Genomic DNA, 23340 nt, shown 5'->3' with positions numbered 1-23340 from the left:
CAGAAAAACTCTTAAGTGACTGCAGTTAAAGCTACATCAATTTATCACGGCATCCAGGAATCTGGGAAATCTTTTTAAGTCCAACTCAGTCTGGAAGTTTCTTTTTCCACCAAAATAAGCAAGTATATAGGCTTCTTCCTTCTGCCCCAGTGGGAAAGAGACATTCATTCAACAACCATTGATGGGAGACCCTCTGTGGGAGAGATGTTGGTCTAGATGCTGCAGATACAACAGTGAACAGGAGACTGGTGCCTGCCCTCCTGGCACTTAGCATGGGAGACAATGCGTTGACAACTAGCCACACAATAAATGAGTTAATTACAGTAGAAGCTGAGCTCTGAGAGCATTTTGTAGGGTGTGGGGCAGAATTGAAGAGCACATGAACAACTAAAAAACAATACCAAGAGGTGGGAAATGGCATCTGCTTAGAACTTAGAGCTCTCCCATCATTTCTGAAAGTTAAAAGATACAGAGTATTAAAAGCAAAATTCAGCTGAGAAAATACAAAGATCTAATTGGCTTTACTTGATGATTCATGAATCGGGCAGCACCCCATCTAGCAGAAGAAAGGAACCCTAAGGAGCTATACAAAATAGAAGGTGTTTATAGTCATAAGGGGGCCGGAAAAGGAAGTTTCTAGCAAAGAGTGGAATGTTTCAGGCAAGGTCACCTTCCTATGGGGACGGAAGGGGTCCCTCGAGCTGAAAACCTCACTAGTGCGGAGCAGGCAATTCCAGATGAACTGGCTAAAGATCACATCCCGAGGAGAGGCTGAAACTGCAATTAGGTCAGGTATTAAGTCTTGGTTTGCTGATGTGGATTTAGCACAAGTGACTCCATTTGGGGTCTGTTGTCTCTTTTTTAACATGAGAAAAGACTTTCCCCGGCATAAAGTAGACAGCAAACACTTAGCCACACCCACTGGAGCTGCCTAACAGCCTTTACCCAGTAACAAGGACTCTGTTATTCGAGCTCTAAACGGAGCATTTTTGCTGTATGAGACGTTCAGTTAGTGGTAGAAAAAGGAAAGGCCCCCTATTGGACGAAGCAACCATTCCAGTGCAAACCAGTGCCAGATAAGAGTAGCATGGGACATTCTAAAAAGGTCAGCAGACAAAACACAGAACCTGGCTGACAAAAGAGGAGAATAGACACAGCGGAGTCCCTTCCTTTAGGCACACACAGCTAAAGGTTTCCCCAAGTCTCCAGCAGCGAAGGATTATAAATTAATAGCAGAACCACACTGTAAGGTATCTGTAGTTGTTATATAGAAAATGGTGCTTACATTCAGCCCAGAGTAAATTGGTTCTAGGTCTCCTTCCATGTGAGCATTTTAGCATTCTTAATTAATGCCTTTATTAGCTCTGTGAAATTCCATGCTGATGAACCCTCCAGGTATTGTTACAGCCACATTCAGAGAAAACCCCTAACTGACAATGATGGTCCAGATCCCGGTGCCTCAAAGGGGTGGACCAGGTAAGCAAGGTCCCTTACCCTACAGATGCTGCCTTAATAAGCTACCTGAGACTTCCCTGGCGGTCCAGTGGTTAAGACTCCAGGCTTCCAATGCTGGGGGCGCAGGTTCGATTCCTGGTTGGGGAATAAGATCCCACATGCCGCGTGGTGCAGCCAAAATTAAAAAAAAAAAAAAAAAACTGGAAAATAAGCTACTTGAGTGTGCAGTGTGTCAATTAGAAATACCTTTCAGCTCCTACTCTAGAAGAAAAAGAAGATGGATCAAATCAAAGGTTTTCAGTGCAGCCAACTGTTCAGGAGGAATATGTCATTTTCTAGATTAGAAAAAAAAAAGGATATCTTAGACTTAAAATTACTTTTGTCTTCTCTTTGTGCTTCCTGTTTCTGCTTAACCTGATACTTCTCAGACACCCCAGTGGCCTTTAGAGTACATACAAATTTCCCTGACCTTACTCAGCTCTCCAATCCCCTATTCTCATGCAAATTCACCCTATAAGTCCTCAGCTTTCTCATTCCTTTCCTATTTTGAAACATAAAAAGAACACCCCACCCCCACCCTCAGGCCCTGCAGTTGCACCCGAAGGGGTAGAAGCTAAATGACTTTCCTACCTTTTCCATCACAAATTCCTGAGCTGATCCCAATGTGTTCCCCTCAGTGCTGCAGCCTGACCATTCTGCAGTTTGAGTGTTTTCAATGCCCCCAGCAATTCACAGCCATAAAAAGTGAGATTAAATGTTTATAAGTGCTGGCCTGGACTCCTGAGTTCCCTTTCTGGCTCTAATAATGATTTTTTTCACGGGCAGATTTTTACCCTCAGGAAATATCATGATGCCTCTCTGATGGTAGGAATCTTTTTTTAAGAAACCAAGCTGGGCTTCCCTGGTGGCGCAGTGGTTGAGAATCCACCTGCCGGTGCAGGGGACGCGGGTTCGAGCCCTGGTCTGGGAAGATCCCACATGCCACGGAGCAGCTGGGCCGTTGAGCCACAACTACTGATCCTGCGTGTCTGGAGCCTGTGCTCCGCAACGGGAGAGGCCGCGATGGTGAGAGGCCCGTGCACCGCGATGAAGAGTGGCCCCCGCTTGCCACAGCTGGAGAAAGCCCTCGCACAGAAACGAAGACCCAACACAGCCAAAATAAATAAATAAATAATAATTTAAAAGGTGCTAATAATTTAAAAAAAAAAAAGAAAGAAACCAAGCTAAATCTCTCCGACACAAAATAAATTATTTGCTGAGTTTAGTAAATTCAGGGCAAAAGACAGCAAGAGAATCATTCATTTGTTAAATAAATAGTTATTAATTATCTACTTTATACCCTACAGGAAATACACACAGATAGTCTTTATGCTCAAGAAACTTAGGATCAAGCAGAGGAGATAAAACAAAAACATTTTTTAACATGTGAGTGCTTAAAGGGCCACAGGAGTTCAAGGGAGGGAAAGAATTAAAACTTTCCTGTAGTTGCTTTTTAAATTCTTTTTGATTGGCTACATAAAAGCCTGTAACAGAATCCCAAAATATGACTGTAGGAGTTCAGGACACCCCAAAATATGCCACTTTAATACACTGATTATTTTGAGCTGTACACACTTGAAAAACAGCGGATGCAGGGAGAGGCTTTCCCTGAACTCCCCTTATCTACCTAAAGACAGATCCTCCAAAAGGAACTGAATTATCATAAATCCCCTGCTGGGCAGTTTCATCAACCAGGGAAGATTGACTCTTTTTTTTTTTTTAATAATCTATTTTTTTTTGTTGTTTTTTATAAATTTATTTATTTATATTTGGCTGCGTTGGCTCTTTGTTGCTGTGCTTGGGCTTTCTCTAGTTGTGGCCAGTGGGGGCTACTCATTGCGGTGCATGGGCTTCTCATTGCGGTGGCTTCTTTTGTTGCAGAGCATGGGCTGTAGGCACACAGGCCTCAGTAGTTGTGGCTTGCAAGCTCTAGAGCACAGGCTCAGTAGTTGTGGCGCAGGGGCTTAGCTGCTCTGCGGCATGTGGGATCTTCCCTGACCAGGGCTCGAACCTGTGTCCCCTGCACTGGCAGGCAGATTCTTAACCACTGCACCACCAGTGAAGTCCCAAAATTGACTCTTATCACAGGAGAGAAGATGAGACAAACTTTGTCACAAACTGTCATACTTCCCATCAATTCTTCTAAGGGTCCATTCATCTTTTCTAAAAATTATTTACGCTCCCCTAGGAGACCTACATCCCCTCTCCACTTTCCCTATTAAGATGGCATTTAAGTCTGAATTCTAAGCCACCTCGGGGAGTTCTTCATCTTTGCCTGGGTATCTCCCATGTATACATGAGGTATACCTGTTAATAAACTTCTGTTTCAACCGACAGACATAGAGAACAGACTTGTGATTGCCAAGGGGGGATCGGGGTGGGGGAGTAGGGGAGGGAAGGACTGGCAGTTTGGAAGTAGCAGATGCAAACTATCATATATAGGATGGACAGACAAGGTCCTACTGTATAGCGCAGGGAACTATATTCAATGTCCTGTGATAAGCCACAATGGAAAACAATATGAAAAAGAATGTGTATACATATATATATATGTATAACTGAATCGCTTTGCTGTATGGCAGAAATTAACACAACATTGTAAATCAACTCAAATAAAATAAATTTTAAAAATAAATAAGCAAATAAACTGCTTTTTTTCTCTTGTTAATCTGTCTTTCATTACAGGGGTCTCTGCCAAGGACTCAGAAAGGTAGAGGGAAAATTATTTTTCTTCCCCTGCAGGCCCAAATATGCCACCTTCAATCCAAACTAATTCAATAGTCATCAAAGTCATAACATATAAAAACTTTGCTATGACGGCTACAAACATCACGATGAACAATGGTAGCCAAAGCTAACATTTAATGAATACTTGCTATGTGCCAGACACTATGCTAAGCACTTTACGTACATTATCTGATTTTACCTTCAGAGCAAACCTGAGAAGTAGGTAAAGTCACTATCCCATTTTACAGATGAAGTAAAAGGAAGTTCAGAAAGGTTGAGTAATTTACTCAAGATAGATAGCAATGCAAGAATTTAAAAATACTCAACTCTGTCCAAATATTTAGTGCTACATGTACTATCTCCTCTTTTCCCAACAAGACAGTTATGTCAAGAAGAAAAAAAACGTTTTCTCTATCCTCTTATGTTGCGATGAGGGGCTTACAAATTAAGATGACAAAAGACAGATTAGCAAGAAAAATGACAGGTTTTTATTTACATATGTACACAGGAGTTCACAGAAAAATGTGACTCAAGGAGCTGGTTAGGGACTTCCCTCGTGGTCCAGTGGTAAGGAATCCACCTTCCAACGCAGGGGACGCAGTTTCAATCCCTGGTGGGGGAACTAAGATCCCACATGAGGGGGGCAACTAAACCCACGCACCACAACTACTGAGCTCGCGCACCTCAACTAGAGAGCCGTGTGCCGCAAACTACAGAGCCCATGTGCCCTGGAGCCTGCACACCGCAACTAGACAGAGAAAACCTGCATGCCACAACTAGAGAGAAACATGCACGCCGCAAGGAAGACCCCACGTGCCACAACTAAGACCCGATGCAACCAAAAATAAAAAATAAAAAAATAAATAAAATATTTTTTTAAAATAGAGCTGGTTGGAGTGGGGCTGGAGAAGAGTAGAGGGGCCATTTCTGGGAGAATAAATAGCTTCTTAGAAGGGGAGCACAAAAGGCATTCATGAAAACACAAATGACTTCTTGAAAGATAAATGAGATCTTAAGAGAATACATGGGAGATAGGATCATTTGGTTATGGTGCTTCTGGACTTGTGGACTTCTGTCTCCAAAAAAAAAAAGATTAGGGACTTCCCTGGTGGCGCAGTGGTTAAGAATCCACCTGCCAATACAGGGGACAAGGATTCGAGCCCTGGTCCAGGAAGATCCCACATGCCTCGGAGCAACTAAGCCCGTGTGCCACAACTACTGAGCCCGTGTGCCACAACTGAGGCCCGTGCGCATACAGCCCCTCCACAACAAGAGAAGCCACAGCAGTGAGAAGCCTGCGCACCGCAACAAAGAGTAGCCCCCGCTCGCCGCAACTAGAGAAAGCCTGCGCGCAGCAACGAAGATCCAACGCAGCCAAAAATAAATAAATAAATTTTTTAAAAAAGAAAGAAAATGATTAGAAATGAATGAAAACGAAAACACAGCATACCAAAACTTATGGGACAGAGCAAAAATGGTGCTAAGGGTAATATTTACAGCTATAAATGTTTACATTAAAAAACAAGAGGGACTTCTCTGGTGGTCCAGTGGTTAAGACTTCACCTTCCAATGCCGGGGGTGTGGGTTCGAACCCTGGTCAGGGAGCTAAGATTCCACATGTCTCATGGCCAAAAACCAAAACATTAAAAGAAAAAGAAAACAGAAGCAATATTGTAACAAATTCAATAAAGACTTAAAGAAAAAACCCAAGAAAGATCTCAAATCAACAGCCTAACTCTATGACTTAAGGAACAAGAAAAATAAGAACAAACTAAACCTAAAGCTAGCAGAAGGAAGGAAATAATAAAGTTTAAAGTACAGATAAATGAAAAGAGAACAGAAAAACAATAGAGATAACCAATGAAACCAAAAGTTTTTGAAAAGATAAAAAAATATTGACAAACCTTTAGCTAGAAGGACAATGGAAAAAAAGAGAGAACTCACAAATACTAAAATCAGAAATAAAACTGGAGACATTACTACTGATGCTACAGAAAGAAAAAAGATTATAAGAGAATACTTTGAACAACTGTACACCCACAAACTGGATAACCTAGATGAAATGGACAATTCATAGATGCAAAACCTACCAAGAGTAAGTCATGAAGAAATAGAAGATCTGAATAGACCTACAACTAGTAAGAAAATTGAAAAGAGTAATCAAAAACCTCCCCAAAATAAATGCCCTGGACCTAAATGGCTCCACTGGTGAATTCTACCAAACTTTCAAAGAATAAATACCAATCCTTCTCAAACTTTTCCAAAAAATTGAAGAGAGAACACTTCCTAACTCATTCCTTGAGGCCAGTATTATCCTGACACCAGAGCCATACAAAGAGTCTATAAGAAGAGAAAACTACAGACCAATATCCCTTATGAACATTGATGCAAAAATCCTCAACAAAATACTATCAAACTGAACTCAGCAGCATATTAAAGGGATCATATATGATAACCAAATGGGATTTATTCCTGGAATGCAAGGGTGGTTCAACATACAAAAAAATCAGTCAGTGTCAATGTAATACATCATACTAATCTAATGAAGGGGAAAAAAACACATGATCATCTCAATTGAAGCAGAAAAAGTGTTTGACAAAATTTAAAATCTTTTCAAGATAAAAATACCCAACAAACTAGGAATAGAAGGAAACATCCTCAAGATAATAAAACCATATATGGAAAACCCACAGCAAACATCATACTCAATGGTGAAATACTGAAAGCTTTTCCTCTAATATCAGGAACAAGACAAGGATGCTTACTTTCATTACTTATATTCAACCTGGTATTGGAAGTGCTAGCCAGAGAAATTAGACAAAAAAAAAAAAAGAAGAAGAAGAAGAAATAAATAAAAGTCACCTAAATTGGAAAGGAAAAATTTCAATTATCTCTGTTTGTAGATGATATGATCTTATATGTAGACAACCCTAAAGGTTCCACACACAAAAACTGTTAGAGCTAATAAATGAATTCAGCAAAATAGTAAGATACAAACTCAACACACAAAAATCAGTTGCATTTCTACACACTAACCATGAACAATCCAGAAAGGAAATTACGGAAACAATTCCATTTACAATAGCATCAAAAAGAACAAAATACTTGAACAGAAGACTTAATATTGTTAGGATAGAAACTATACCCTAAGCAACCTACAGATTCAATGCAATCCCTATCAAAATCCCAATGATGTATTTGCAAAAAGAGAAAAACCCATCTTAAAATTCATATGGAGGAATTCCCTGGCAGTCCAGTGGTTAGGACTCTGCGCTCTCACTGCCAAGGGCCTGGGTTCGATCCCTGATCAGGGAGCTAGGATCCTGCAAGCTGCACCACGTGGCCAAAAAAATAGGAAAAAAAAATTCATATGGAATCTCAAGGGACCCCAAATAGCCAAAACAATCCTGAAAAAGAGAATGGTGCTGGAAGACTCACACCTCCTAATTTCAAAGCTTATTCTAAAGCTACAGTAATCAAAATAGTGTGGTAATGGCATAAAGACCGAAGTAAGGACCAATAGAATAGAATAGAGAGCCCAAAAATAACCTCTCATATATAGTCAAATGATTTTTGACAAGGGGGCCAAGACCATTCAATGGGGAAAGGACAGTCGTTACGACGATGGTACTGGGAAAACTGGATATCCATATGCAAAAGAATGAAGTTGGACCGTTACCTAACACCATATACAAAAATTAACTCAAAATGGATCAAAGGCCTAAATGTAAGACCAAAAACTACAAAACTTATAGAAGAAAACATAGGGTAAAATCTTCATGACATTGGATTTGGCAATGATTTCTTGGATATGACGCTAAAGGCACAGGAAACAAACTAAACTTCATAAAATTTTTTAAAATTTGTGCATCAAAAGACAGTATCAACAAGTAAAATGACAACCCACAGAATGGGAGAAAATATTTGCAAATCATATATCTGATAATGGATTAATATCCAGAATATATAAAAAACTCCTATAACTTAACAACAAAAAAATTTAAAAGCTTACTCAAAAAATGTGCCAAGGACTTGAATAGACATTTTCCAAAGGAAATATATACATAGCCAAAAAGCACATGAAAAGACGCTCAACATCACTAATCACTGAAGAAATGAAAATCAAAATTATGAGATACCACCTCATATCCATTAGGATGGCTACTATCCTAAATAAATAAATAAATAAATAAGTGTTGGTGAGGATGTGGAGACACTGGAACTCTTGTGAATTGTTGGAGGGACTGATAAATTATAAAGCTGCTTTCAAAAAGAGTATGGCAGTTCCTCAAAAAGTTATAAATAGAACTACCATATGATCCAGCAATCCCACTTCTGGGTACATAACTAAAAGAACTGAAAGCAGCATCTCAAAGAGATATTTGTACATCTACGTTCATTGCAACATTATTCACAATAGCTACAACATAGAAGCAACCCAAATGTCCAATGACAGACGCCTGATGGTGAACATTGTTCTCATATGTGCCGCTGCCATAAAAAGCTTGGGAACCCCTGCAGGCGTGTGGCTTTAACCTCTATGCGAAAGGGGAGTTTTTCATTTCCAAACATATAGTAGATATAAAGGAAGGTCTTTAAGCTACTGCAAGGAAAATGCACCATACAATTTTAAAGATATTAGTCTGATGATCATCTCTGATTTTGTAAATACCTGCCTGGCATCCTGATCTTTCAGAAATATTGGTGGGGGGAAATGCTTTTTGAGTGGTAGAGGGGTGTGTAGGGTATGTGCATGTGTGTGTCTGTCTGTGTCTGTCTGTGTCTCTAATTTTCATCTCTACTGCATAGATTCACATAACCTAAAACACGAGCACAAAAAGACCCCAGTGAATGTTACAGAAGCCAGCACCTGCTGCATGATCTTGGGCTTTTATACCCAACACATGGGAATAATTCATGAAAATAACCAACCAGTCTCATACCATATATCTGTTCAGTAGACCTTCCCTGTCTTTAAGATTATACTGGATGTAGCTAGAAGATCTCTTTACCAATTTTCACTGTACCCTCACTTACAAGGAAGGCTCCTTAGCTGGATAAACTTAATTAATGAATCACTCAGATGACTAGTCAAGATGTAGAAATAACAGTGGCTCAAAATGTGCCAGTTTGGGGGGTTTGGGAGGTCTGGGGGTTTTTTTTGATAGCTGAGAGTATTTCTGGCTAAGTAAAAGGGTAGCAGTAACTACTGTCATAAATCACATTGACTTTTCCCAGGTTGTTTAAGGCAGTATGGAAAGTTCAGCCAGTCAAAGCACCAGGCTGGCTCTCTATTCCACACCTCATAAAATGAGCCCAAGTTTCCTCTGAAAGAAAGCAACTTGGACCATACAATGCCAGAGTCACTGGGGAAGAGAGAAAATGTGAAAAGCAAACTATAGGCTTTAAGAAATGCAAATCCAGGTTATGTTTGGACTCAGCAATTTTAAAATATTACCTCTCAGCTCACTAGCCACTCTGCTTGGAAGGAAACTCTTATTTCTAAGGAGTGGCAGAATTCATTAGAATCACAGTCTCCTCATCCAGCCTTATGGTTTTAAAAACTGCCTCTGGGAACTTGCCTAAAATAACTTTTTAGAGCCTGTACCTCAATAAAGAGTCCTTTGCTGAAACTTGGATCAGATGTTCATTTATTACCCTCACCTTTTAATCAATTAAAAAATATATCACAAAAGCACAATTCTTACGAGAAAAAACATAGGACTCCTTACTGTGCTCATGGCACAATTTTTCTAAAATGAAGGGAAACTACACATGTGTACTGAGTGTAGGAAATGCAGCATCATGGGGTAGCTCTATGAAATATTCTTACATTGTCAGAGTCAGACAGGGACTGATGGGCAGGAGGTAATAACTTCCCTTTGCAAGTGTTACCTCTGGACGCAGGTAGGAGTAGGAGTGTTTAAGAGACTGGAAAAAGGACCAGAAAATCATGTTTTTATTCCATTTTAAAAACTGAACATTCTCTAGGTAAAAGGAATCTCGCTTTATTGGTCTTGGAACTGGGATGATTACAAAGTGCTTGTGGAGATGGCTTATTCCTAAATCCCCTCTTCTTGAAAAAATACTTATTTAAAGCTCCAAGCCTGGGAGCCCTCACCAACTTTTCATTTGTTCTTCTAGGCACATGGCTGTTGTGCACCCAGCCAGCTCCCAAATCCAGTCATTGGGACATACGACGTCACAGTCTAGGAGGCTCTTTCCTCTCCCCGCTCCCCCCAACACACACACACACACACACACACACACACTCATAAAGAAATGAAACAGCTCTTAAATTCATGTACTTAAGCATGTTTGGTAAGGTTATGTGGCTGCATTCCCCCAGAGATGAAAGACAAGGAAAACCCAGAAAGCAGAGAGAAAAAAAGATGTTATCACACAGGGATTTATTCTCCCTAATCAGAATTTTCTGCTCTTGAAAATCAATGCGTTGGCCACTCATCAAATGAAAACAATAAAAAAAAAAAAAACAAGACAAAACCTTTTGACTACAGCTTGAAACTCTTTTAAAAGAGCTCTTTTTGACGTGTTAAATCTCTGGTCCATCTGAAACAGCAAACTTTGTGACGTGAGACTTCGTGTGACTTTGTCCCTCAACTGGGAACAATCATTTTGAGTGATCCTTATGTGCCTCATGTAGTAACCGGGATGGAGGGCTGGATGTCAGGGAAGTTAAGGTTTCTACTCACAGGAAGTCTGTAATCTAGTTTGGAAGGCGTAAGTAAGATGTGAAATAATTAACAAACTAAGCCAGGCAATATATAAAAAGGTGTAGAAGGGTGCGACTGTCATCAGTGTTGTGTATTCCATCGGGTGTGTTGCAGATCAGCCTCCTCAGAAAGCAGACTGAGGTAGAGATTAGGTCACAGGAAGATCTTGGGGAGTGCTCTCGGGGGCCACACCTGTGGGGGAACGGAAGGACTCAGCCTGGCAGACGGAGAGGCAGGGCTGTGGCACAGGCCATCTGTGGGAAGCTCTGAAGCTGAGATGTCCCTTCAGAATGGTCCACGTTGGGCCTTCAGACAGCCCCACACATTCCCACCAGTTGCTGGGTGTGGGATGCCCAGGTGGGAAGCTTGACGGAGAGCAAGGTGGCCTTTCCCAGGGTGGGCTGAGAGCTGGGGGCTCCCCGCCTGGCCTGCACACTCCCAGCAGCTGAGGAATAGGCTCTTCAACCTTGAAGGGGCCATCTGGGCAGCACAGCGTCCATGGGATGGTGGCTCCAGGTCACAACAAATTCCCCTGCTCTGGGAAAAGTCTCCCCTCAAAGGGAAGGCCCCAGTGGCCCCAGTTTCCTCACCCACCTCCACCTGGCTGCAAGATCTAAATCACCTGAGTTAAACTTAAACATGCCAGCTTCTCCTGGGACTTGAAACCCTGCATCCACGCCTGAAGGAGCAGTTCTGGAAGCCGAGGCACTGCCCTGCAAAGCGTAAATATTTCCACTGCTGAGATCCCTGGAGATTCTCTCTTCCTGCCCCCGGAAGCCAGGGTTTCAGCTCTCCTTCAGTTGTGTGAGGTACCCAAGGACGTTCCCAAGAAATCCATGTTTGGGTCTATATTCCAGAACTAGGTCTTGCTGATGGCAAAAAAAAAAAAAAAAAAATACCCTGATTAATAAGGATTATAAAGAGGACTGAAAGGCTCTATTATTGTCTGATTTTTGTGTGTATAATACCTAAACTTTCAGTCCCATGAAGGCGGGGAACAAATCTGCCTTATTTACTTATTTTAAGTGGAATTCCCACTTAAAGCATGGTGATGGGCATAGCACAAGCATGTAACAAATATTTGTTCAGTGAAGGAAGGAAGGAAGGAAGGAAGGAAAATATAGGACTTCGATGCAGGCTGGGATCATCAAAAGGCTTCAAGAAGGAGATAAAACTTGATCTCGGCATTACATGGAAGGATTTAGCTGAACAGAAAAAGGGACCCTGCCAGGAAGAAAAGAGACATGAATACACAGATGAAGGAGGCCAGCTGCTTGGAGCAGAGGTTATGGATTACAGGATTAGGCCAGATTGTGCAGACTATTGAAACCCAGGGGGAGTGGGGTAAATTTCATGTGGAGGGCGGTAAGAAGATATTACTGGGTCCCATGCAGCGGATAACTGGATTCCTCATCAGCTTCCTTCCTCTCTAGTGAAAACTCACACTGAGAGACAATCTAATGCCAAAACCTGTTAGAAATTTCCATCCACTGTTACTGCCAATGGAGCTGGGTTGAGAAAAATCTAACCAGAGCCAGACTGAAAAAAGCAATAAGACATGCTATACCTCCCTGGGATTCTACTTCCTGTCTCAGAGACTGAGTGTCTGTGGCTACCAAAAAACCAAATAATGAGCTGTAAGGCAGGCAGGATAAGATGCCTCTGTGCCCCCTGTCTCTCTGCCAGAAAACTCAGGGCAAGAGAGAAGGGTTGATAGCAGCAGTGCATTGCATCCTGGAAGGTAAAACCCCACAAGTAAAATTCTATAGATTGAGAGAAGGATCTGGGTGGCAGTTCATGGGGATTGCAATCTACCCTGGAGGGTGTGGTCCGCCCTGGGGATTACAGTTGTCCCTGTGTTCCAATGGGTCAAAGAATCAAAGGACAAATCAAGAGGGTTTAGGAAGGCCTCATTCCTGAGTACCTCAAGAGCCCCACTAGATTAATTTCTTTGGGGACATAGGCAGAGGGCTGAGCGTATCAATCTGCCTGCAGCTCTGAATCTAAGAAGGGGAAGTACATATAGTGAGTAGGTAGAGCCAAGGACAATTAACAGCAATTAAAGGTCTGAGAGCAAATATCAAGTGTGAATAGATCTCTCTCTCTTGTTTGAAGCTCAGAAAAAGGAGGGGGTTGGTGGAAAACTTGAGGTCTGTGAAATCACATTTAGACATAGGAAAAAGGAAAAATGCCCAGAGAGCTCAAAGGAAAAGCCTACAACTGAAAAATGATCCTATGCGGGATCCAGGAAAGAAATTAGGAAATGGTTTAGTATCCTTTATACAATGAAGGCAAGAAGGTGCATGTGATAAATTGTAAAAGTAATAAATACCATAAAGAGAAAACAGCTTGAAATGAAGGCAAAAGTATTCATTATATTAATTAAGACTTTCCTTGCACCAAAAAAAAAAAAAAAGGTAAAAACAAAAGCAAAAAAAAAAAGAGAGAGAAAAGGGATTTATTGCAAGAACAGGGGGTGGTTTACAGACCCCTGGGGCACGAAGGAACAGAGCAGGGGCCTGAGAAAGGGCTGGAGCTGGACCACGGTGGGGTGGGGAGCAGGGTTCTGAGTTCTCTTTGCCCCTCTCCCTCACCACAATGGTATGATTAATATCCTTCATTTCTGTCCCAATGATAGGAGAAACAATACTATCTCATTTTAATATGCATTTCTTTGATTATTACGGAAGTTGAGCATTTTTCATGTTTATCGATATTTCCATTAAGGCTGTTGTGAGGAATGAGATGAGAGAATAGAAAAAAAAATTTTTGAGAATAAATGAAGGCTGCTATGCTGCTCTACTTTTGTAAAAAATGAAGAGTGGTTTATATTGAGTACATATTTCAAAGAAATTCTGAAGTTCATCAGGTTTCTATTAAAGAAGAGTAATATGTATGTATACAAAGCCCATTTCAGGTGATGGAATTGCACCCAAGAAAATAAGCACTTGATGGTTACATATGATACAGATCTGTCATTTAGCCTGAAAGCAAACCCCCAAAAAGGGAGAAGAAAGGTAAAAATGGTAAAACTACAAGAAATTCCATGTAACAGGTCATCTTTTCTAGACTGTCTTTGGCTGATTTTTGTGGGACTCTTCTACAGAGAAAGTGTGTATGTTCACTTAGCTCTCATTATAAGGTATTTTCCTCAAGGTTTAACCCAACAAAATCAGAATAGCTACTAGGAATTATTTGACCCTGTTTTCAGGGTTAGTTTTCTCACGTAGAGGGTTGGTAAATACTAAAAGAAAGGGACAAATGCCTTTTCTAAGTTAGATTCTCAATGGCACAATGAGGAATAAAACTGAGTTATACTAACTCTTCCTCTTACTATAAAGAAGACATGATTCTACATGTATCTTCGAAAACAATAGTCTCCAGTTGGGCACTGTTTTTAGAGCATTCTTTTACATATTTTTTTCCCAACTGAGACTATGTCGTCACTGTAAAAACAACACATTGTGTTATTGACCCTGAATTTTACAGAGAGAGAGACAGATATTCTTCTCCAGTAATGACTTCCAGGTGGACAGAGCAGCTCCACTGGGCCCCATCACCTGGTGAAAAGGGATAATTCTAACTGGACCGAAGGATCCATCTTGCCAGAGTAAATCAAAGGCCATTAGCACTTCCAAATACTCTGCCAAATGGTTCATTATAATCAGAAAGACATACAGATGACCAAAAAGCACATGAAAAGATGCTCAATATCACTAATTATTAAAGAAATGCAAATCAAAACTACAATGAGGTATCACTTCACACAGTTCAGAATGGCCATCATCAGGGACTTCCCTGGTGGTCCAGTGGTTAAGAATCTGCCTTCCAATGCAGGGGATGCGAGTTCGATCCCTGGTCGGGGAACTAAGATCCCACATGCCGCAGGGCAACTAAGCCCACTCACCACAACTACTGAGCTCACGCACCTCAACTAGAGAGCCCGCGTGCCACAAGCTACAGAGCCCACTCACCCTGGAACCCACACGTCACAACTAGAGAGAGAAAACCTGCATGCCACAACTAGAGAGAACTTTTCCTTATACTGTTGGTGGGAATGTAAACTGGTGCAGCTACTATGGAGAACAGTATGGAGGTTCCTTAAAAAACTAAAAATAGGGCTACCATATGATCCAGCAATCCCACTCCTGGGCATATATCTGGAGAAAACCATAATTCCAAATGATACGGGCACCTCAATGTTCACTGCAGCACTATTTACAACAGCCAAGACATGGAAGCAACCTAAATGTTCACTGACAGAGGAGTGGATAAAGAAGGTGTGGTACATATATACAATGGAATATTACTCAGCATAAAAAAAGAATGAAATAATGCCATTTACAGCAACATGGATGGACCTAGACATTATCATACTAAGCGAAGTAAGTCAGACAGAGAAAGACAAATATATGACATCACTTATATGTGGAAACTAAAAACATGGTTCAAATGAACTTATTTACAAAACAAAAATATAGACTCACAGATGTAGAAAACAAACTTACGGTTACCAGCCTGGGGCGGGGGGGTGGGGGGGGGAAGGGGGGTGGGGGAGGGATCAATTGGGAGATTGGGATTGACATATACACACTTGCATGGTCAGGCCACTCATGATGGCTCTTCTCTTGATCTCTGTACATCCCCTGCCCGACCAGGGCCTGCTTCACCTACACCATACTCACATGACTGAACTCCCTTTTGCCCCAGGCCCCAGCTAATGATAGTTTATCAAAAGGGCAATGAGGGTCATGCCCCTTTGCTGGTTTCCATGGTAACTAATGAGCCCACCTGATGTCAATTTCCTTATAACTGGTAATCTACTCCTTCCCCCTGGGAGCAAAGACAGCCACCATGTCCTGCCCGCTGTCTGCCACACATGGTGGGGTATCGCTCCAGGACCTTGCTTCAGACGCGTAAGCTCCCCCATCCATTAAACCCTTAATGTCTCTGATTGCTGACTCCGGGCTCTTTCTTCAGTCTTGAAGCTGGGCAAGCACAGGCCTTGTAGGCCTGTGGGGCATAGCCCAACAACACTCCTATATATATAATAGATAATTAATAAGGACCTACTGTATAGCACAGAGAACTCTACTCAATACTCTGTAATGACCTATATGGGAAAAGAATCTAAAAAAAGAGAGCATATATGTTATCTGTAAAACTGATTCACTTTGCTGTACACCTGAAACTAACACAATATTGTAATTCAACTATACGCCAATAAAAAATTTTTTAAAAGAATCAGGGGACTTCCCTGGTGGTCCAGTGGCTAAGACTCTGCCCACTCCCAATGCAGGGGCCCAGGTTTGATCCCTGGTCAGGGAACTAGATCCCACATGCCGCAACTAAGAGTTTGCATGCCACAACTAAAAGAAAGATCCCACATGCTGCACCTAAGACCTGGTGCAGCCAAATAAAAAAAAAAAGAATCAGAAAGAAATGTTCTTTACTAATTAACAGAGGATGGAGCACCCTGACTCCACTAGGGGGTCTGTATATATGCAAATGAACACCCCACAAACATCTATAAACCCTAAAGTCTGCTTTTATTTTTTTCTATCCAGCTTCATTTTCTAACTCTCCATCCCACAGGTATAACAAAGGAAGTGGCACTAGAGACTATTTTCACCTAGTTCCTCACAGACCATTTATTTGGTCCACATAAGACATGCCAAAACATGCAATGCAAATCTGATCAATGTTGAAATAGATCCTTTTTTAAAAGAATCTATTTTTCTGACCAGAGGTAACAGGAACAGGATATCTTATTCTAATTCTCCAATTTTTTTTTTTTAATAGAAAATCTTTTCAGGGCACCCATAGAACAATAAAGGAAGCCAAGCAGAACTCCTACACTTCTTCCTCTCAACCTGGGGAGTTATGCCTTTTCTGTGTTAAGGATCAGTTTCTGATTTAGAAGGCCCCAAATATATAAGCTCACAAGGCCAAGTATCAAAAAGCAAGCCTCAACATCAAACATGTCTAGAACTGTGACGTGACTTTCCAATGGACTCTCACAGTGGGAATACTTCAGTCATCTGCATAACATTTGAAGGAAAAACGTCCATTAAAGGGGAGAAGGTAAGAACGAGCAAACCATTTTTCACATCTGAAAATCTTCCTGTTTTAAGAACTTCAAACAGTTGGAATTCAACTGGCCAGAAAGATCTGGATTTATACTTACTTCAAAGCAACTCAGCTAACACTGGCTTTGTTTCTTGAGAGGTCTCCCCATGTTTCTGCAGCTCCTCTAACAGATTAAGAACTCAGGGGTCCAGGGACCAGTCTTTAAAACTGCTCCTCTTGGATGAAGGAAAAGATGGTGTAAGCAGATCGGTTAGAGGGTCCCTGGAGGAGGAGAATCAGGCTTCACTTTCTTGACATAAGAGAACCCCTTTTAGCCTAAGCCATTTTGTGATCTAAGCCTGGCTACAATGCTTGCCCTTGAACAGGTCTCCATAATTAATGATCTTAAGGAAGGGAATGCAGGAGCAGTCAAGAATCAACAGTGCAGGCTTGGGGCAGGGTCCTGGTTCCTCAAGGGATATACATAATAATATATCTTTGAGTTGGGCAGGAACTAAGGCCCCCACCCAGGTGGAGGATGGAATGATGATGTTGACCCTCCTGACTTCAATCAACTAAAGCTTGGACTCTGTCAAACTTTGCTCCAATTCTATGCTGAATTCTCCTCTGCTCAAGCCCCTTCATGAATATGCATGTACCCTTAGCTTGTAACTTCCCAATTTTGCTTTCCTGGGAGACACTGCCTTGGGAGAGAACCCCAGTGGTCTCCTTACTTGCTGCAAGTAATAAATCCTTCCTTCTCCTGATCTTTGGCTTGGTTGTGTCTACTGGCTCAAAACCCACCAACAGATTGTTGCCAAAATCTTGGCTCTCTGTGTACCGATGCCGAACAGAAATACGGAGATGGAGTTATGGAGGAGAAAGAAAGGCTGGCTTTATTTCTTTCTTTTTTTTAACTTATTTATTTTATTTATTTATTTTTGGCTGCATTGGGTCTTCGTTGCTGCGCGTGGCTTTTCTCTATTTGCGGCGAGCAGGGTCTACTCTTCGTTGCGGTGTGCAGGTTTCTCATTGCAGTGGCTTCTCTTGTGAAGCACGGGCTCTAGGCGAGCGGGCTTCAGTAGTTGTGGCACATGGGCTCAATAGTTGTGGTTCACGGGCTCTAGAGCGCAGGCTCAGTAGTTGTGGCACACGGGCTTAGCTGCTCCCGGCACGTGGGATCTTCCCGGCCCAGGGCTCGAACCCGTGTCCCCTGCATTGGCAGGCAGATTCTTAACCACTGCACCACCAGGGAAGCCCAGAATGGCTTTATTTCTTTGCCAGGCAAAGAGGAAACACAGTAGGCTAGCGCCTCAAGAACTGTGCCCCCTTCCCTGGGGAAGAGGGACAGGTTATAGAGTCAGGACTCCTGGTGATGATAAGGATCATGTGATAAGGATCAAGGCAGTAACAGTCTTGCATTCTTCTTTCTTCTGCAAAGTTTCAGAAGGGTGGGGTTGCTGACAAGATTAGGGTGTGTGGAGGGTCTCAGGTGGTCTTCTAATCTTGATGAGCTTCTCTGGTCCCTTTAATCTTGCCTCAGGTGGTTTCCTGGCTGCTCCTCCCTTGATTAGCAACTGTTTGAATCTACCCTTTGGAACTCAGGGAAGGTCATGGAGGCTGGAGTCTTGCCTACGAGAAATGTGGGACAAAAAGGCCTCCGTACCTGGGAGCCCCACAGGGCCCTGCTCAGCATCAAGATGAACTCAGTTTTGGGGTATCAAATGTACCCAGTTTTCTAAGCAAGGTTATTTGCCTCCTTCACTGGGCATCCCCCACTCACACCACCCACATCTTAGGATGCAATTTTTTGTTTATCTGTTCGTTCCTTGGGGGAAGGGTCAGTGTCATGGACTCCCTTCCCCCTCGCTCGTTCCCCAGCACCTAGTGACCACAGCTCTCTCCTTGACCAGACGCTAGGCAGGCTCCTGTAAGTCCTTTTCATTTTCTTTGTTTTCATTTTTATTAGAGTATAGTTGATTTACAATGTCGTGTTAGTTTCTGCTGTACAGCAAAGTGTATCATTTATACATATACATATAACCACTCTTTTTTACATTCTTTTACCATGTAAGTCAATACAGAGTATTGAGAAGAGTTCCCTGTGCTATACAGTAGGTCCTCATGAGTTATCTGTTTTATACATAGTATATGTCAATCCCAGCCTCCCAGTTTATCCCTCCCTCCACCCCCCCACTCCCGCTTTCCCCCCTGGTAATCATAAGTTTGTTTTCTACATCTGTGCTAAGTCCTTTTTTTTTTTTTTTTTAATATTTATTTATTTATTTGGCTGTGCTGGGTCTTAGTTGTGGCATGCGGGATCTTTCATTGCAGCATGTGGGATCTAGTTCCCTGACCAGGGAACGAACCTGGGCCCCCTGCATTGGGAGCGTGGAGTCTTACCCACTGGACCACCAGGGAAGTCCCTGTGCTAAGTCCTTTTTCAACTAGACCTCAACCTGGACTTGTGTCCATCCATGTTAGGCCTGCACTGCCCAGTTTTAGCAAGAATCTTGTTAAGCTCAGTTTACAGAGAACCCCACCCTTAATAGCTGATCAAATTTCTCAACCCGCATCATCCTCTGGGTGATATCTGATCACTGTTGCCTGCCCCCAGCTACAAACCTGTTCAGTTTGTTTAACCAGAATCCCCCCTACCCCTGATGTTTCCTCTTAGTAATTTCCTTCCACTAACCCCCTCCCTGCTCCTTGGCTGTAAATCCCCACTTTTTCTTGTTGATTCAGAATCAAGGTCAAATCTATGCTGGGGTCTCTTTTTCCCAGTTGCAATAGTTCCTGAATAAAATCTGTTTTTACAGCTTTAGCTACAGTCTGGCCCTGGTTTCCTTTGATAATAGCACAGTACCTGGGGTATTGTCTTCACTCAAAAACTGCATTAAATGAATGATGGATAAGACAAATATGAATGAACAAACAAATGCATGAGTGAACCTTCAGCCCACTCCACTCTCAGAGGGCAGGGGTAAGCAGCACAGATGAAATGACAGCCCTCAAGTGTCTCTCTCCTTACTCTACACTAGTACAGAATCGTTACCTCCTGCACGAATCTGACAGCCTTGTCGGGGAGGAAAAAAATCTCTTCCTCTACTCATCTTACGTTCTCAGGCTGGGGCCCTGTACACTGGACTCACAAAAGACAAATTAACAAGAGAAAAACATAAAAATTTATTTAGTATAAGTTTTATGTGACACAGGAGAATTCATAAGGAATGAAGACCAGAAGAAGCAGTTAAGCCCAAGTACTTTTACCCTAGGTTTGATGAAGACTGGAAAGCCATGGTAAAGTGTGATAAAACAAAAGAATGTGAGATAAAGTTAGTAAACTGGGGGAAACTTAGCAAGGCCTGATCATTCGGATTCCTCTTGGCATCACTCCATCTGTGAAGATAAGGAGGGCACATCTCTCATGAGGATCTCATGACCCACTTTGGGGAAGAGGGGAGATGAGAGAATCCTTTCTGCACCTGTTATATCCCAAATTCCTTCAACCCAAAATATTCAATATGTCAAGGTGCCATATTGTGAGGTAGCATGTGTTTTACCCCATCAGCCAAACCCCTAATAACAAGGAGATGGGAACCACAATATGAAGAAGTAATTGAGCTAAGAGGCTCCTCTGAGTAATGAGAAGAAAAACAAAAAAAGAAGAGTAGAAAGTGCAACAGAGTAGACACCTCCCCAAAACTAATAAAGACCATTAGAAAAGTCTGAGGCCTGACACCTGGGGGAGGGTTGATATGAGCCATTGCACCTGTGTGGTCACAGGTGCATGAATGAAATTTGATGACTCCAGCGGAGGACCAAGTATGCACCTCAGGACCAGCAAAGCAGTGGCACTAAAGAGGAGAGAGAATCTCAAAGTTGGGGCTTCACTGTGAAAATTAAATTATTCTTATTTTATTGTCTTCATATATGTGCGATGTCATCGTCTCTGCAGGGTCAGGACCTCTACCACTCTACCCCTACACACACTCACAGAAACAATTTTTGCACCTCTGGGAACCTAAATAAAGAGCATGCCGAGGAACGCATGAGATGTCGCCACAGAGTAAAGAAAGACTGTTGTGAGCAACTTTGAAAACTGTCAGGCTTCCCTGGTGGCGCAGTGGTTAAGAATCCGCCCACCAATGCAGGAGACACGGGTTCGAGCCCTGGTCTGGGAAGATCCCACATGCCGCGGAGCAACTAAGCCCGTGCGCCACAACTACTGAGCCTGTGCTCTAGAGCCCGCGAGCCACAACTACTGAAGCCCGCGCGGCTAGAGCCCGTGCTCTGCAACAAGAGAAACCACTGCAATGAGAAGCCGGTGCACCACAATGAAGAGTAGCCCCTGCTCGCCGCATCCAGAGAAAAGCCCGTGTGTAGCAACGAAGACACAACACAGCCAAAAATAAAAAATAAATAAAATAAAATAAATAAATTAAAAAAAAAAAAAAAACTGTCTCACTATTTCCAGTGACGGTTTGTATATTTGTGAGCACACGTGTGATTAGAGGCTGGAGCTGAGTCCTCATGTGATTAGCTCTGTGTGATTGTGTGTTCGTGTAAATGTCTGTAGAAGCATTTGTACACAAGATGTGGGTAAATAAAGGGTCCCAAATGGTGTCCTAATCTCAGAAATGTTGGCTCAGAAGTGAGACAGATTGAAACAATCTATAAAGAGAATAAGAAACAGAAAGGAAGTTAAGTCAGAAGAGGAAAAAGGCCAAAGCGTTACTGAAGAGGCACAAATGTCATAAATTTAAAATAGATGTTTAGCACTGGTTATAACTTTGCCACACTGTTGTGGCATTTAAAAATTACCAACTCCATAATATGGTTTAAAGCAGTGTTTACCAACCTTAAATGGGTTTAGACATTCATCACTCACATGTGAAAGAAGTTTAGGTCAAGCATAAGAAAAAACTTACTAAAGAACATAGAGTTTCTAGTTAATAGATGTAATTTGTGATAGTTTCATTAACCTAAGCTATTATAAAATAGTGCATTACACTACAGAAAAAAGCAAAATTTCAGAGAAATGATTACCAATTTATCATTCCTGGTTAATAGGAAGAAATCCACTTTCTGAATAGAAGTACAGAAAACCTTTCATTTTGATTGCCTTGGCCAATGTAAAAATGAAGAAATAGAATGTGACATTTTAAATCTCATAGACAGGTTTAGTGTAAACTGTTACAAAGTGGAAGAGGTATATAGATCTTAGCTGATTTCCCCCTGGAACCTGTTTTCTTGAAGGTTTAGGTATTTCACAAATCTCCTGCATTTGTGTAATGATTTACCCTTTTTCAAAGGGCTTTTACATTTCTGATTCTTGTTGATCCCCATAACAACTGTGCACAGTGTTTGAGTATTAAGTGTGAGCTACAAAGAGGTTGTGTGGTTTATTTGAGGTGTCACAGTCTGTGACAGCCCCACTACAAGTGATTCTTATTCCACAGTCATTAATGCCTCCCTAAAATAATACAAAGGGCATCCACACATCCATTCCAAGAACTGTAGAGCCATCCATTGTCCTGTGTTCCTGTGAGATTTCCTGCTGGGAAGGGAACACAAAGGCTGCCATCTTGGTGGTATGGGTTCATTCTGACCAGTTGGTACCCAGGCCATGATAAACATTTTAATATCATCTGTGATTACTTGTGTAAAGGAAAAGACCCTGGATGGGGGTCAGGAAAGTTGAGTTCTCATCCTGGTTTTTACTATTGAGAATACTGCAGCCAACGTGGCTAACACTTACTGAATGCTTACTTCAAAAAACACCAAGTGTGCCACATGGAGAATCAATTCTCACAGCCACCCTCTGAAGTAGATAAGCTCAGCTTGTACTTTACTGATAAAAAAACCTAGATCCAGAGAAATGAAACAAGTTGCCCAAGGATACCTAGCTTCCAGAGAAGCCAGGACTTGAACTTGGCAGTCAAATGCCAGAACTTGTGTTTCTGACCATTATGAGAACCTGCCATTCACTGGTTGACTGATTTAGGCAATCTCTTAGTTTCTCTGGGTTCAGTTTCCTTGATTACTTAGTAAAAAGGTTTCACTAAGTCCCTTCAAATTCCATATACATTATGGAAATTAGAGAAGAAATACAGCTGAAGTGTGATTTCTCCTTTGTTAATCAGTGTGTAAAAGTTGCTCTGAACCCAACAGATAAAACTGAAGGGCTTCACACCCCCACCTGTTTCCTCTATTGTAAACTTCGTGTATCATATTTTTTTATTTTATACTTTAGGTATGTTCCCAGTATGTTACAGACAGAATTTTTTTTTTAATTTTTATTTTTTAAATCTGC

The sequence above is a fragment of the Balaenoptera ricei genome, chromosome 2 (genome assembly GCF_028023285.1).
Source record: "Balaenoptera ricei isolate mBalRic1 chromosome 2, mBalRic1.hap2, whole genome shotgun sequence".
In the NCBI taxonomy this organism is placed as follows: domain Eukaryota; kingdom Metazoa; phylum Chordata; class Mammalia; order Artiodactyla; family Balaenopteridae; genus Balaenoptera; species Balaenoptera ricei.
This window is presented reverse-complemented; position numbering follows the sequence as displayed.